We start from the raw sequence: 14,125 nt of genomic DNA on the forward strand, positions 1-14,125 counted from the left end.
ATTATGTGCTTTTTCCTTACATTAAACCATGACCGAAGCCTTTATTCGCTGATGGTGGGGTTAAGAGAGGCAAGAACTACGTCGGTACAAAAACCGTTGCAAATATCCAATAAAAATATTTCTGCAGCGTTTCGCGGTTTAGTTCTTGTTTAAGATTTATTCCTATGCATACTACATATATATATATATATACATATATCGTGTAGGCGTTATTGTATTATTTATGCTATATATATATGTGTACGTATATATATATATATATATATATATATATATGTATATAATATTTATGTTTCAAGTGCACAACGACCTTTGCTCCACTGCCGTTATTACCATCATCCTCATCATCATCATTATCATCATCATTATTACCGCCGTCGTTGCTATCGTTATTTCTGCATATATTTTGATGAGTTTTTAAACGATTGTAAACAAATTTTTTCTGTGTTAGCCGCCATTAATAAATACACATTAAAATATTTTTTATTGATTTTCTACAAAACTCTTTGAACGTACGAGTAGCAATCGTTGCTTACTTAAATCAAAAGGGAATGAATGACTGACTGACTGGCTGACTGATTTGAGAATTATGGACGAGCGACCTACATTAAGGACTAAATACCGTTACTTTTTCCACACTCATTACAGTTTAAACCATGTCAGTGGGGCAACTTTTCTTGTTACTCTCTCGTGTGGCAATAAACTTGAAGAAACATATAAAATCATTCATTAAAGCATCTTGATTATCTCGTGACAAAAATTACGATAGTTCGTGAAAGCAAGATATGTTATTATAATAAAAAAAAAAAATTTAGATATTTTTCTTCCTATCTATCTTTTGTAGCTTTTATATGATTTTGTATATATATATATATATATATATATACATATACATATGTATATTTAAGATGTTCATTAAAATCGTGACCTATATCAAGATGCGTCCAGTTTCATCCATCTTAAGCTTAATAAAAATATACATATATATATATATATATATATGTATATAATATTCTCTTCAATTACTTGTAAGCGTTTGGTGCATTTGCGTGTGGCACTTATTTATAAGCGCAATAAACTTTAATTATTTGGAAAATATGAAAATCTAGCCTTCTACGTGTAACATTAACATTAAAAAAGTTTAATTGACTTTTCATTAGTGTATGTCATAAAAATGCCTCATTTAAACCCAAAACAAATCGTTTACATTCATGTTAAACATTTTACGACCATAATAAACTATATTCATTGATCAATTCAATTCAATTAAATCAATCAAACACTCACCCGAAACTCTTTCTTCTTCTTTCTTTCAATGTTTTATTAACAATTATTAACCATAAACGTAATTAAAAATTTATTGATTGTATACACATGCAAAATATAAAAAATAAAACAACAGACGAAACAAATAAGAAAGTTATAGTCGCCTTAAGACGAATCTTGGACACTCTTCCTGGATACAATGCAATCAATGGATCTTGCTGCCCACTTTTTTCTTCCCTTACTGCGAAGAACATCCCATAAGAAGAAGAAGAAGAAGTACAGTTTTATTTTTGAACATTTCGATGTCTCCAATACACCAAGCCTAAGCAATAAATTGGCTTACTTTTTTTGATAGTAGAAACATCTCCCGATTGAGGTAGAAAGGGATGCGGACGTCTCCATTTCAGAGTTCTTACGATTAGCAGAACATATTCCGCCCACGAGAATAAGATTTTAGATGGCATTCAGTTTTCAGAAAACGACACAACTCATTTTTCCCGTAGATTCATCTTTCACCAATGGCCTGCTGTTGTAGAAAGATTTCTAAAGTTTTTTCAACATTTATATCTGAAGCTATAGTAGTACGCATGCCAGATACCAGTTCCCTATCTCAATTAATAAAGAGTCGAGAATACACAGGTCTCATGAACTGACGGGCGGACATGTTCCGGCACATAAAGCACCTGATCTTAAATCGACAAATGCAACAGACGGAACGATAAAATTAGTATATTTTAATTTTTCATTCATAAGTCCTCTATACAGCAGGGCCCGGAGAGTAATAGAGAAAGAGAAAGAGAAGGACAGAGAATACAACACATAATGATATTAATACTAATTCTTATAACCGAAAACAATATTTTTTCTTTTCTTGTTATATTAAAGTCGAGAAGGCTTTCACTCTTATTGGACGGACAAGCGAAATTGTTCCATTTTTCTTTCCTTCCAGTGTACTCCTGTGCAGGTCGGAATTTTATCTGTGATAAAAGTGAAAGGAGAGAGAGATAGCAGATAGCAGAGAGACACACAGATAGAGAAGACAGAGAGAAATAGAGAGAGAAAGAGAGAGAGAGAGAGAGTAAGAGCTAATTTATCTGTTGTTTTAATACTTTACTCATTCAACTTTGACTGTTACTGTTGCATATGTAAAATTAATTAAAGTTGTCTATAAAAATAAAACACTTTCTAATTAATTTGTATAACAATACATAAAATGTAGTAACAAACAAATAAAAATACTCGAGATTTCTTAAATGCTTAAGAGAATATTTGATTAACTTATCCAAATCTATGAAAAACTTTGCTCCAGGTTGATACAGCCTACAATCAAAACTCGCCCTATTCTAAGAAGTTGTATATGGTGTGATAAACCCAGTATACCTTTTGCTTAGTGATTGTAAAAAAAAAAAGAAGAACATTGTGGACGATTTTATTCATTTATTAACAATCTAACATACAAACGTTTCGGCGTTTAATTAAAAAACCATTAAGTACTTTACGAGTTGCTACTGTCTTGTAGGTTTGTGTGTGTTTCTCTTAAATATATTACATACGTACAATATATATTTTAAGTATAAATCATATGTTCTGCTTAAAATAAAACAATTATTACTTGTTGCATTAGTGTGTCCAGTTTTTTTTTTTTTTTTTTTTTCTGCTTCTTCTTATATTTTTCGTTCATTTTTTTGTTTTTTGCTAAAGAAGTTTACAATCCAAATACATCCGTCATAAAAACTAACATAAAACATTTATATTCACATAAACTCTTTTCCCTTATGTTTGTGTACGTTGTCCGTCCGTTTTTTTTTTTTTTTTTTTTTTTTTCTTTTTCGGTTTCCATGTGTTTTTGAACAAATCCATGGCTTTTATGATTTTCGCCACTTTTACGGTTTAAATAAAACCAGTTTCTTTCCTAATTTCGAATTTTAAATTCGAAAGAGATTTCGCGTAAAAATTGAATGTGAAAACCCGCACAACAGAAACATGTATGCAAAGCGTTCCATATACGGCTTAAAAACTACATACCGAACGAACCGTACTGAACCGAACAAAAAAGTAAATTGAAGTCCGTTACTCTTCTTGGAAGATTGGCATGCATTTCCTCGCTTAATAGAATAATTTAAGAAATTTTAAATTTTCATATATCAAGACAAACATCTTTGACGGATATCCATGAAAATTTCATTTACCTTCAAATGAGCAGCAGCAGCAGCATTCAGTGATAAGTTTTTAACCAAATAAAAAAAAATAAAAAAAACGTTTAACTCGCTAATGCAACTTCCCCACGAATCAATCTATACGAAGCCCCCGAATGAATAAAGTAATTGAATGAATGAATGAATGAATGAATGAACGGATTGAACGGATATTGATTGAAATCGTTTTAACGTGATATTTATTTTTTGAGTAATTACTTAAATTACACAAAATACAAACTTTTTAAACAAATATTTAAACAAAAAAAATCTTGTTGCTTATAAATGTATGCATAAAATATAAATAAAGTCACACGTCTAACATTACCAAAGTAAACATTTAGAATAGAACAGAAAAAAAAAAAAAAAAAACACCAAAAATCAGCGTGTCATACAAGTCAGTGAAGACGACTAAAAGTATAATGTATGTAAAAAGAAGGAAAGTAAACACAAGTTTTTATGCAGTTTTCTTTAAACATTTCCGAAATTGTTTAAACATTTCATAAAAACGCATAAAAAGAGCTGCAGTCAAGCATTTAAATGAAATGTAAATCAAAAAAAAAAAAAAAAAAAGAAATAAAGAAAACCCGACGCAGATGCAGACGCACACCGTGAAAATCAACACAATTTATATCTATTCGGAGTAAGAAAGAAAAGGAGGAAGCAATCCGTAAATGTTTCTGTTCAAAAGTTATGCATCTATGCTAAACCATACATATGCGTACATATGTATATGTAACAAATATATATAACAAATTTTTCTTTATGCTCTAATTTTTTGTAAATTTCTTTTCTTTTTTTTTTTTTTTTCGTTCTTCGTACTTTGTATACTCATACAATGCACGAGTTAAGCAAACATTCCATGGTTACAGTGCTCGTAGAATTATGCAAAAGATTTCTTATCGCGTCTACAGCGTATATATTCCTATGAGTCTTAGCATTTATCTCAATAACAACACATTCAACACATGCTGAGTATAAAAGAAAAAAAAAAAAAAAAGGACAAAAATACGAAAGGGTTTACCTTGTATCTGTGCATTGCGTACTCACGCTATGCGATCATAAATCAATAGAAATAACTTATGCGTTAAAATATACAAGAAAATCATAAAATTTTATTTTAAATAAAAATTTTAACAACAAAAGGAACCAACAACAACAACAATAACAACAAATATATAAAATACAACTTACAAACAAACACAAAGAAGAATTATTCAAATCTCACAGTAGTTCAATAACACATTTTTGTTTGTTTGTTTGTTTATTTGTTATTGTTGTTGAGGATGACGATGATGGTGTTGCTGTTGTTGTCGCTGTTTTAAGAAAACTGTCAAAGGGTTAAACTAAACGCATGCTTAGTTCATGCTCTAATTTAGGTTAAATCTGTAGCAACTAACTCAGCATGAGAGTGTTTGTAATGCCGATGCAAATTAACAAACTGAATTCTTTTCAGCTTAACTTCAAGTCGAATAATTGATATCAGTCTCTGCTCTTCTCTTTGATTACTGACCTTTTCACACGTAAATTAAACTTGACAAGTATCGATAGTTATCTTATATTCTCGGACTAGCCGCTGCATTCCAACTGCCAGAGCAGAGAAGTTTGATGTTCAACGTAGTCTGCTTACTTAGATTTGTCATGTTTTAGTGCAAAAAAAACTCACTTCATCTCCTTCTTCTTCAAATGATGATATGCTCTTTCTATCCTCTCCTAGCGCTAAAGCTATCAGTATCAATGGAAACCTTGCTCAGATAATGGATCCTAGAAACTTCGGCAGAGACTGATCTCTGGTTAATCTGTAGGAGCCAAGCGAAAATTTTCCAGTTAGCATTTTCAAAAGACATCATAATGCTCGTCGTCCGTCTGCTTAAATATTTTGATTTGATTTGAATGAAAGCTTGCACATTCCGCTTATCACCTGCCAATTGCCGTCAAATATACACCGAATAAGAAATAGCGTCACCGGGACCAGTAATATTTTTGTGTGTAAAAGATAATTTCCAAGTCCCGTTCAGTGTTGCCAACACACCAATGTAGTTTTGCTTCGACCTACCTACCTTCGGCGTGCCTTGCAAGGCGTTGGTAAAGCCGTGAGGCTGCCACTGAACAGGCACTGAGGATGAGTGATTCCAATGTTTAGATGCATGTGCATGACTCTATCGTGAAAGTAAAATCAGACAATTACGGGGTGATATGGAGATAGTAAGACATTTCCTATTAAAATGCAGGTTTTTTGTTCCCAGATTGGGAGCATCCTGTCTGACATGTTTCTTAATAAAAAGCTGTTGTTTACTTTTACCTAAAAAATTTTACGATTCGACCTTTACTCCACCATCGAGATAAAACGATATCCTCCTACTGTTTGTTTTCAACTCAGAGAGGAAAGCCAGAAAAATCAGGTCGACTTGTTTCAAAAGAAAATTTGGCCTACGACATAACTCAACTGAAAGGAAACGCCACTGACAAGTTGGTATATCCAGTTTCAGTTTCCTACGCGGTAAGCTACACTTTAATTATGATTGGCTTATAGCAATAGCTGAAGTGAATCACACTTTACGATCTGGCAAACACCCCACAAAGAGCCGCCACAAACTATCCCTCTTTCCCTCTGGATATTACCCTAGTTACGCACGACGTTTTAATGCCGTATGAAAAGGTGCGTTATCGTAAAATTTTTCTGACGAGTAATTCGACGCAAGCGCCGCATATTTCTTGTTAAGTGTTTGGCCCGTCGGAAGGAATTTGCAATGAAGTACATTACGATAGTCGAAGACAACTTAATCGCATTAAGTAAGTGTTTCGTGGAGGTTGCAAGCTTTTCATAACACCATCGCCTGAAGAGTGCTAAAGTAGATGAATTTTTGTTTTAAAGCATCCATGAATGCAACTGTGAACATATTTCTTGGGGAAGCAATATTACAGGAATTAATTTCATGTTAATTCTCTACGCCTTTCATTAACATCACCGCTCGGTACTGCTTTTCATTATTTTAAAAAACGATAATCAATATTTTGCAGGACAGCAAGCATCAATCTATTTAAACAACCACTCTGTCCGTTCATTTCCTTCTGAAAAGTGTTTTTCATTAAAAAAACAATAACAAAAGCAATTTACCTCTTGACTAAAGATATAAATTCTAGATAGCATTCTAATATCTTTTTCCCATAATCCAATTACCAAAAAAAAAACAAAGACAAGCAAACGCTTAATTCATGGCCAATGATTTCGGTTTAGCTTTTATGGATGGTCGAGGTGTTAAGAATTGTCCCTTTTTTTTAATACAAAAAAAAAAAAAGAAAAACAATTTCAAACGAAATGAATTCTTTTACCAGAATTCTTTGTACATAAAATTCGCATTAACTTTAAGTTAAAAAAAAAAATAAATAAAGGAATAAATAAAAAAAGAAGAAAAATTTTATCGTAGTGAAGCTGAACGGCGCAGGCCATTAGACCAATGCATTTGCTTCTGAACAGCGTACGCTATTGCTATTGCCATTGTTTTTGTTGTTGCTGCTGCTGCTGATTTCGAATGTAGATTTTGACAACGAAATAAATTTGCACTTTTTATATGTGACATTAAAAATGCAAATTTACAACATCCAACCAATAAAATGCAATTAACATCCATTCAATGCGTATATGCATATAAAGGAAGAAAGTGTACGGTGTACGGTGTACGATGTACGATGATACGATAATGGAGGCGCGTGGATATGGAGGCAGAGTTTGCATGGAATTGTAAAAGCGTTCGAAATTTTTTCATTAACTTTATCTGTAAACGGGCAACAATGTCATTTTATTTTAAGCATTTCTATCTAAAAAATAAAAATTAAAAAATCTTTTGTTTTTTTTTTTTTTTTTTTTTTTTTTTTTTCTTTTTGACCAAAACGATAGTAATTTCATTAAGCAAGCACAACGTACTATCTTTAATCACACACACACACACACACACATATACACACAGGCACACATATGTACATATATATATATATATATATATGCATATATATGCAGAGATACGCCTGTAGATAGTCATATTAAAACCATTGCTTGTAAGAAGGACTTGACGTTTCTCCTACGATTACGATACCGAAACTAATTATAATCCCACTCTATTATCCGTGCTATGTTGCCATTGCAGCGACGCGCCTTTATTGGTTTAATGCCAATTGATTATCAATTGGCACTGTTTGCTTACATATATATATATATATATATATATATGTATACCCATGCACACGGCGTGCATGCATGTATATGTATCATCGTATAGAGCCATAAAAATAAGTACACATTAAATTCTACATTAAAATGTGCGTAAATTATGGATATTTTATCGTTTAATTCGACAAGTTTTCATTTCGTAATTTCATATTGCTATCGGACCGTACCGCAATAACCCTTTCCAATGTTTATATTGCCTGGCAGGACATTACTCTTAAATAATGCACGTAACTAGTGTCCGCAGTTAATGTAATAAATTAAAGAATAATATTGAAATTAAAAAAATTACATAAAAAAAATAAATAAATAAAAAAAATTGAATTAAATTAAATTTATCCAAAGATGGTGGGAGAGGATAACATGTGCGAAAAATGAACTCGTCTTAGGTCGGGTATGGAGGATTTCGTCTGAAATGCTTTATGACGATAATGACTCTAAACAATTTATTGATATTTCCGCCACCCTTAAGAGCAATGGATTGTTAACTTTTATCGCCAATCATTTATTTACACTGTTGAAGTCACATTATAAGCGGAGCTTAACTTTCTTAATTGTTAGTCTAACACACACAACTGGCTGCATCACCTGCTCGATGCTTTTTCTTATCCGCGATCGGTCCGCGACAAAAGGACAAAAGTTTAAATTACGGAAAGACGGAATACACATAAATGCTTCTTACAAGTTTTCAACTCCTTATGATACAAAAAATGTTGTACTCGCAATAACTAAATTGCACAATAATTTCTGAAAAGCATATATAAATGTATTTGTAAATGCAAATTAACGTAAATTTCAAGTTTATTAGTGGATTTTCAAGTCTTTCTTACGTTATGTATAACAAATGCGCAAAAATTATGTTTCTGTTTCTTTTTCTGTTTTTCTTCTTCTTTTTTTTTTTTTTTGTTTTCATTTTAAACGCAGAAACGTACTTGAATGCAGACAAACCTGTTATTGGTTTCGTTAAGTTTTAAAGAGAAAACGCTTAAAATATGATTTTCTTTTTCGTTTTTTTTTTTTTTTTTTTTTTTTTTGCTTTCTGAAAATAAGTTAATTCACATTACAAAGTTGCTATGGTGTTACGTTTCATCTCATTAACCTAACTGTATTCAGTCGAAGAAAAAGGCTTTCTCTTGTAACTTTCATTTCATTCATCCGCAAATGGGCTATGCGTGCCTGCAATTATTTCCCTATGAGAGCGTGTATGGTTGTGTTTAGGGCATTGTCTCATTTAATTTGGAAAAATTTTCAGTTTTTATGCGTCTGCCTCTCGTTACTAACGCCAGTTTACAAGTTCTTAGATGCCTTTGTGGATTTAGATTAAAGTTATGTAAGGAAGATTAAGTGAAATTAAATTTCTCCCTTAAACCAAATAAGAAAACAAAAACGATCCATATATTCGTCCTTAGATAAGTGTCAGTTTATTTTAAGCGCCGCCGATGTCGTCAGGTACGTGGAAGCAGATGTCACGGGCCGATGCGAGAAGTTCTCTTAACAGGCTGTGTCCTCTTTTGAAGAAATCTCTCAAGTAATCAGGCGAATGCAACCCTAAATAATTGCAACGAAAGCAAAATCTGAGTGAGTTCGGCATTTAAGCGAACTGCCGCCGCTAGGCAACAAAACCAAAATGCTGAGATTTCTTTGGGTCAATTCCAAACACCTTTAGGTATAATAGTCAATGTGGAAGATATTATACGCGGACCTTTGTGAAAAGTTTTTCAACCCGAGGAAAGTTTGCGAGTAATAAAATATCTAGCGGCTTATTGAAAAGTTATTCTTGCATTTTAAATTACTATAGAATCTAAGCGTAAAGGTTGAGTTTAAGTTATCTGTAATCTGTTTCGCCTTTTGTGACCCTTGAGCAGCGATACCTTTCTAGCTAATACTCAATACCCAATAAAAATCCTTATTTCGTTCGAAAGCAAATATAAGCTATGAGAAACCAGATATCTATTTATACGCCCTAAAAAAACAAAAAAAAAAAAGAATAAATAAATAAGCGAATGTGATTGTAATGCGAAATTTTTGTTTTATTTTTTTTAACGAAAGAAAACTGAAACTTCCCAACCACGCGAACGCCGTAGATAGCAAAATGTAATAAAAAATATATAGGAATTGAGTTAAAATATGAAATGAGAGTAAAGGAACGTCTTTCACGTCTTTAACGTCTTGCTTGCGTACATATTTATTGACAGCATTAAGGTTAAATCCCATACTTTGGTAACGTTTTCAGAATTTTTGATTAGAATTAGGCGTCGAACATAAAAAAAAGACTTTGCTTACTTTATTAGCTATACATTCGCATGTGAATGCGAAAAAAATGCGAACATGAAAAATAGAAGAGAAATAAAACCTTTAAGGCATTTATAACGATAAGCAAAGAATCAAGTTTTGCTCGCTTTTTTTCTTTTTTGCAAGTAACACTTATAACTGTGCTTAAAGAGACCTCTACAAGCCTTAGCTCTATTGTTATCCCTTTGCATATAACACTCAAAGTCAAACTCTAAGAGTACCATTTCTTGCTATATATAATGACAGAAAAGCTGACTCTAAAGATTTCACTTCGATTATCATGGCTTGGCCTGATTATTAAAAAAAAAAAAAAAGAAAAATTTAATTAACCCCTCTTTAATCAAGACTTGACCACCCAGACACTCGCCCTTGACTTACCCGCATGCCACGACAAGCACCACCGCGACTTGTCATTCCATAATCATACAACCTGCCACCAGTGATCTTTCCTACTGTACCTGTTGTCTTCATTTTTAAGCCGAAAGTTCACGAACACTACTCCCTCTCTCCATCCCTTCCTTCCTATAACTCTTCCTAATAACCAGCTCGCGTATAGAGGACATTCTCATGAAAAAAATAAATTTTATTATTTAAACTCCGTCCACGTTTCACGATAAAGACACTTCTGTGTTTCGCTTTTCAAAACCAATTTTTGTCGCAAGTAAGCGGAAAGCCGTTAACGGCCTTCTAATAAAAGAAATGATTTCAAGATAATTATGTAAATACTACTATGAACTGTTTGTTGCAAAATTTAATTAAATTTCTTTCCATCGAATAGAAATGAAAAAAAAGGCAAAAATTTTTGTTATAAAACGAGTTGAAATATAAAGTTGCATCCTTGAGTGAATACGTCTGAAGGGCTAAAAGGCGCACTTAAGCAAGACGTTAAACATGCAAACATTATTACATTACTCGTTGAATTTATTGTCTGTTCTATCTTCTCCCAACATACGCTAAACGAATGGAGTTTAATTTTAAAAGTCTTTGTAGAAAACTAAAATCATGGCGTTAATCGTTTCTCATCTCACGAGTGCAAGGGGTAAGTTTACCAACTCTTAATAAGCTCTCCTTACAGTGCCGTAAAACTAAAACAAGGCGCGTACGCGGAAAAAAAAAAGAAGAAGAAAAAATATCTCTTGTCATTACTATGCCGGGATAAATTTTCAGTCTACCCTCGTGTTCACGACAGAAAACATGCTATTTAAAGTAACAGATAGTAAATGTCTACTTTTCAGCTTTGACCTAAAGGCTAAAGCAATTTCTTGTTTCCATTTTAATGAGGCGAAAGACTCTTGCGACATACCACCCTTAACCTTAACCCATAGCTGCTCGCACCCACATAAAAACATTCTTCTTTGCATTTAGCATATTTTTGTAGAAGATAAAACATTCCCGATTATTCTTAAGTCATGTCCTTGAGCCTAAAAACAAAATTATGAGGAGGGTGGGCTGACAGCAAGTTTAGTTATCGCACCAATCACTACGCACTGAAGGTATATTAATTTTGCGTTGTTGTCTGTACTCCATTAAAATGCGTATATATATATATATATATATATATATAGTTTTTATAATTCTCTGAACAAGTTTAACGATATCCCTCTATCCGTCGCCTGTTTGACTTACCAAAGATACACAGTTTGAGATATGAAACTGAAACTTGGGGAAGGCATTTATTCTTAACCTAATTATTGTTCAGAGGTCAAAGTTTGACCATGTCCTTCTGTCCTGCGTTTCTTTGAATTCGCTGAGTTACAAAATTTAAAATATGGAACTGAAACTTGGCAAATGTATTCTTCATTTAAGTGTTGTCCTAAGATGGGCGTGAATTGAAATATAAAAGCAACTTCCGAAAGGGATAAGAAAATATCAACACATCTTCAGAGAAAACTTATTATTATTATTAATTTCGCCAGAGAAATAAATTCTAAGACTGAACTCTTAAAAGCAATAGCGTCTAAGGCTAGCGGTTCTTATTAAAAACTCTGCCGCACTTGAGATTCGAACCCACGATCATTGAGTTGCTAGTCGAGATTCCTCGCCTTTGGCCACTCAGGTGAATTCATAGAAAAAACTTAAGAGACGCATATCATATCAAATCATCATCATGTATCCTATGTCCGACTACCTTCTTTACTAATCGTATCACTAAACTTAACTTAATTTTATGAATAAAATTATTATTATTTAATTTTATTGTATAAATAAACAACATTTGGCTGGAGTTATTTGACAGACAAAATACCTAATACTTTCTGGTAATTAGGATAACTACATTTTTAAATAGGCCAACAGTTGAACTTGATAAAACTGCCGAAAAAATATTGAACTTCTTTCGGGACTAGAGGCAACAAGGAGGCATGTTGTACCTTCTTGCAACGCTCCTCTCTAATAAAAACCTGTTTGAGATGTCGATAGTTACTCAGGGTTAGTCCAAAGACATATATATGAAGCATTCATATATGTATTTTGCGAGAATTCTTTTCATGTGCTTGTAAAATCGTAACATATACTTATGGAAGTTAATTATATCTTCGTAAAATCGATATAAGCGTATCAACTATAACCGTAACGTATATAATAATAATAACACAGTGGAGGGTTGCAGCTTCCGAAAGATTGATATAGGGTTAATCTAATCGATCATTTATAAACGTGAGTATGTGTATGGAAGAACTATGTTAAAATATTTCAGAAGAAATGAAAGCAGTGATTACTTATTTATCATTTACACTATCTTCCAAACATGTGATAGCGCAATAGCTTTGCATATAAAATTGTAACAAAAAATTATAGATTTTAGTTGGAGATTTCAACCCTCCGACAGAAATCCTTGCAGGTTAAAAATAAACTATCAAATGTGACACAAAGCACGTACTGGAAGATCTGCGTTACGCTTCAATTCATCGCCGATACTTTGTCTACACGCTTCAATATGCATGCATCTTTGAACGAACTCCTCTCTTAATGGCGTCAACATTTCTTTTTTCCCTACACAAATAAAAGGCAAAGTAATTTTTCATTGCTTTTGTGACATCCAAAAGTACACCGAGGAAGCTTGAGATGTTAAATGTCTTTGGTCATGGTTTCTATAGCTCTCCAGGGCGTTTGATTACAGTACAGAAAACAATTGGCTTCGAGTTGTTTGATAATCGGGAGGATTACGACAACCAAAGATCGATTCTAGTCTACTTTTCTACATCGAAAAGAATTTTTATTAAGAAACGCGATAGATTGCAAATATTGGGAAAAGATACTTGATTTCATGTTTAAATGTTTAACTTTAAGAAGCTTGGATTTGGAAGGAGATCAAGAAAGCAATTTTCAAAGACACAATGGTCGGTCATATAATGGGGTAATCAATTTTTAAATTTATTTTCTTTCGCCATCGTGTTCCTCACCAAGATGTCTTACAAAATAGTGAGCAAACGTTGTGGCTTATCGCGACTTTATGAGTCAGTTAGTGAATGCTCCTCTGTTGGTCCATCCGTTCTTCGCCTCCCTTCTACAGATAATTTCGACCGTAAAAACTAAGATATAAAGTTGAAATTGTATACTGGGAGTGGGCGTGATTCAAGCAGAATCCATGCAAGTCTAAATTACAATCTAAAAAACATACATACTGACTTACACAGAACTTATTCAACAGGGAGTCATTTAAAAGTTTAGAAGAAAAACATGCCGAACGTGTCTGAAAATATTCCGTCAACAAGTAGCACACGTTGAGCTATAACAAGTAATAGATCACAGATATAAAAGTACACACTCTTCAGAACTATTTCATATATCAGGATCGAAGTATTTCGGCTTGATGATGATGAGTTGATGACTAACCATATTTTTGTGTTCTTCTTCAAAGTGTTACTTTTATGCATTTAAATACCGCGACCTCTGTAACAATTATTGAGAACGTGTCATTCTCTGCGAAATGCACCTATCGTTTATTACGCATCGAATACACAAACCACATAAACAACGCTCCGTGTGTAAATTTTATGCAACTCAGGAAACTACCCTTACTGTTATACAAGAACAAACGTACAAACTGTGCTGTTAATGTAAACTGTTATATATCCAATAAAATTATACTCAGGTTGAAATACACGCGCTCACATATTTTAAACGTAAACATATATATACATGCATA

This window comes from Glossina fuscipes, unplaced genomic scaffold, assembly GCF_014805625.2.
Source record: "Glossina fuscipes isolate IAEA_lab_2018 unplaced genomic scaffold, Yale_Gfus_2 174, whole genome shotgun sequence".
In the NCBI taxonomy this organism is placed as follows: Eukaryota; Metazoa; Arthropoda; class Insecta; order Diptera; family Glossinidae; genus Glossina; species Glossina fuscipes.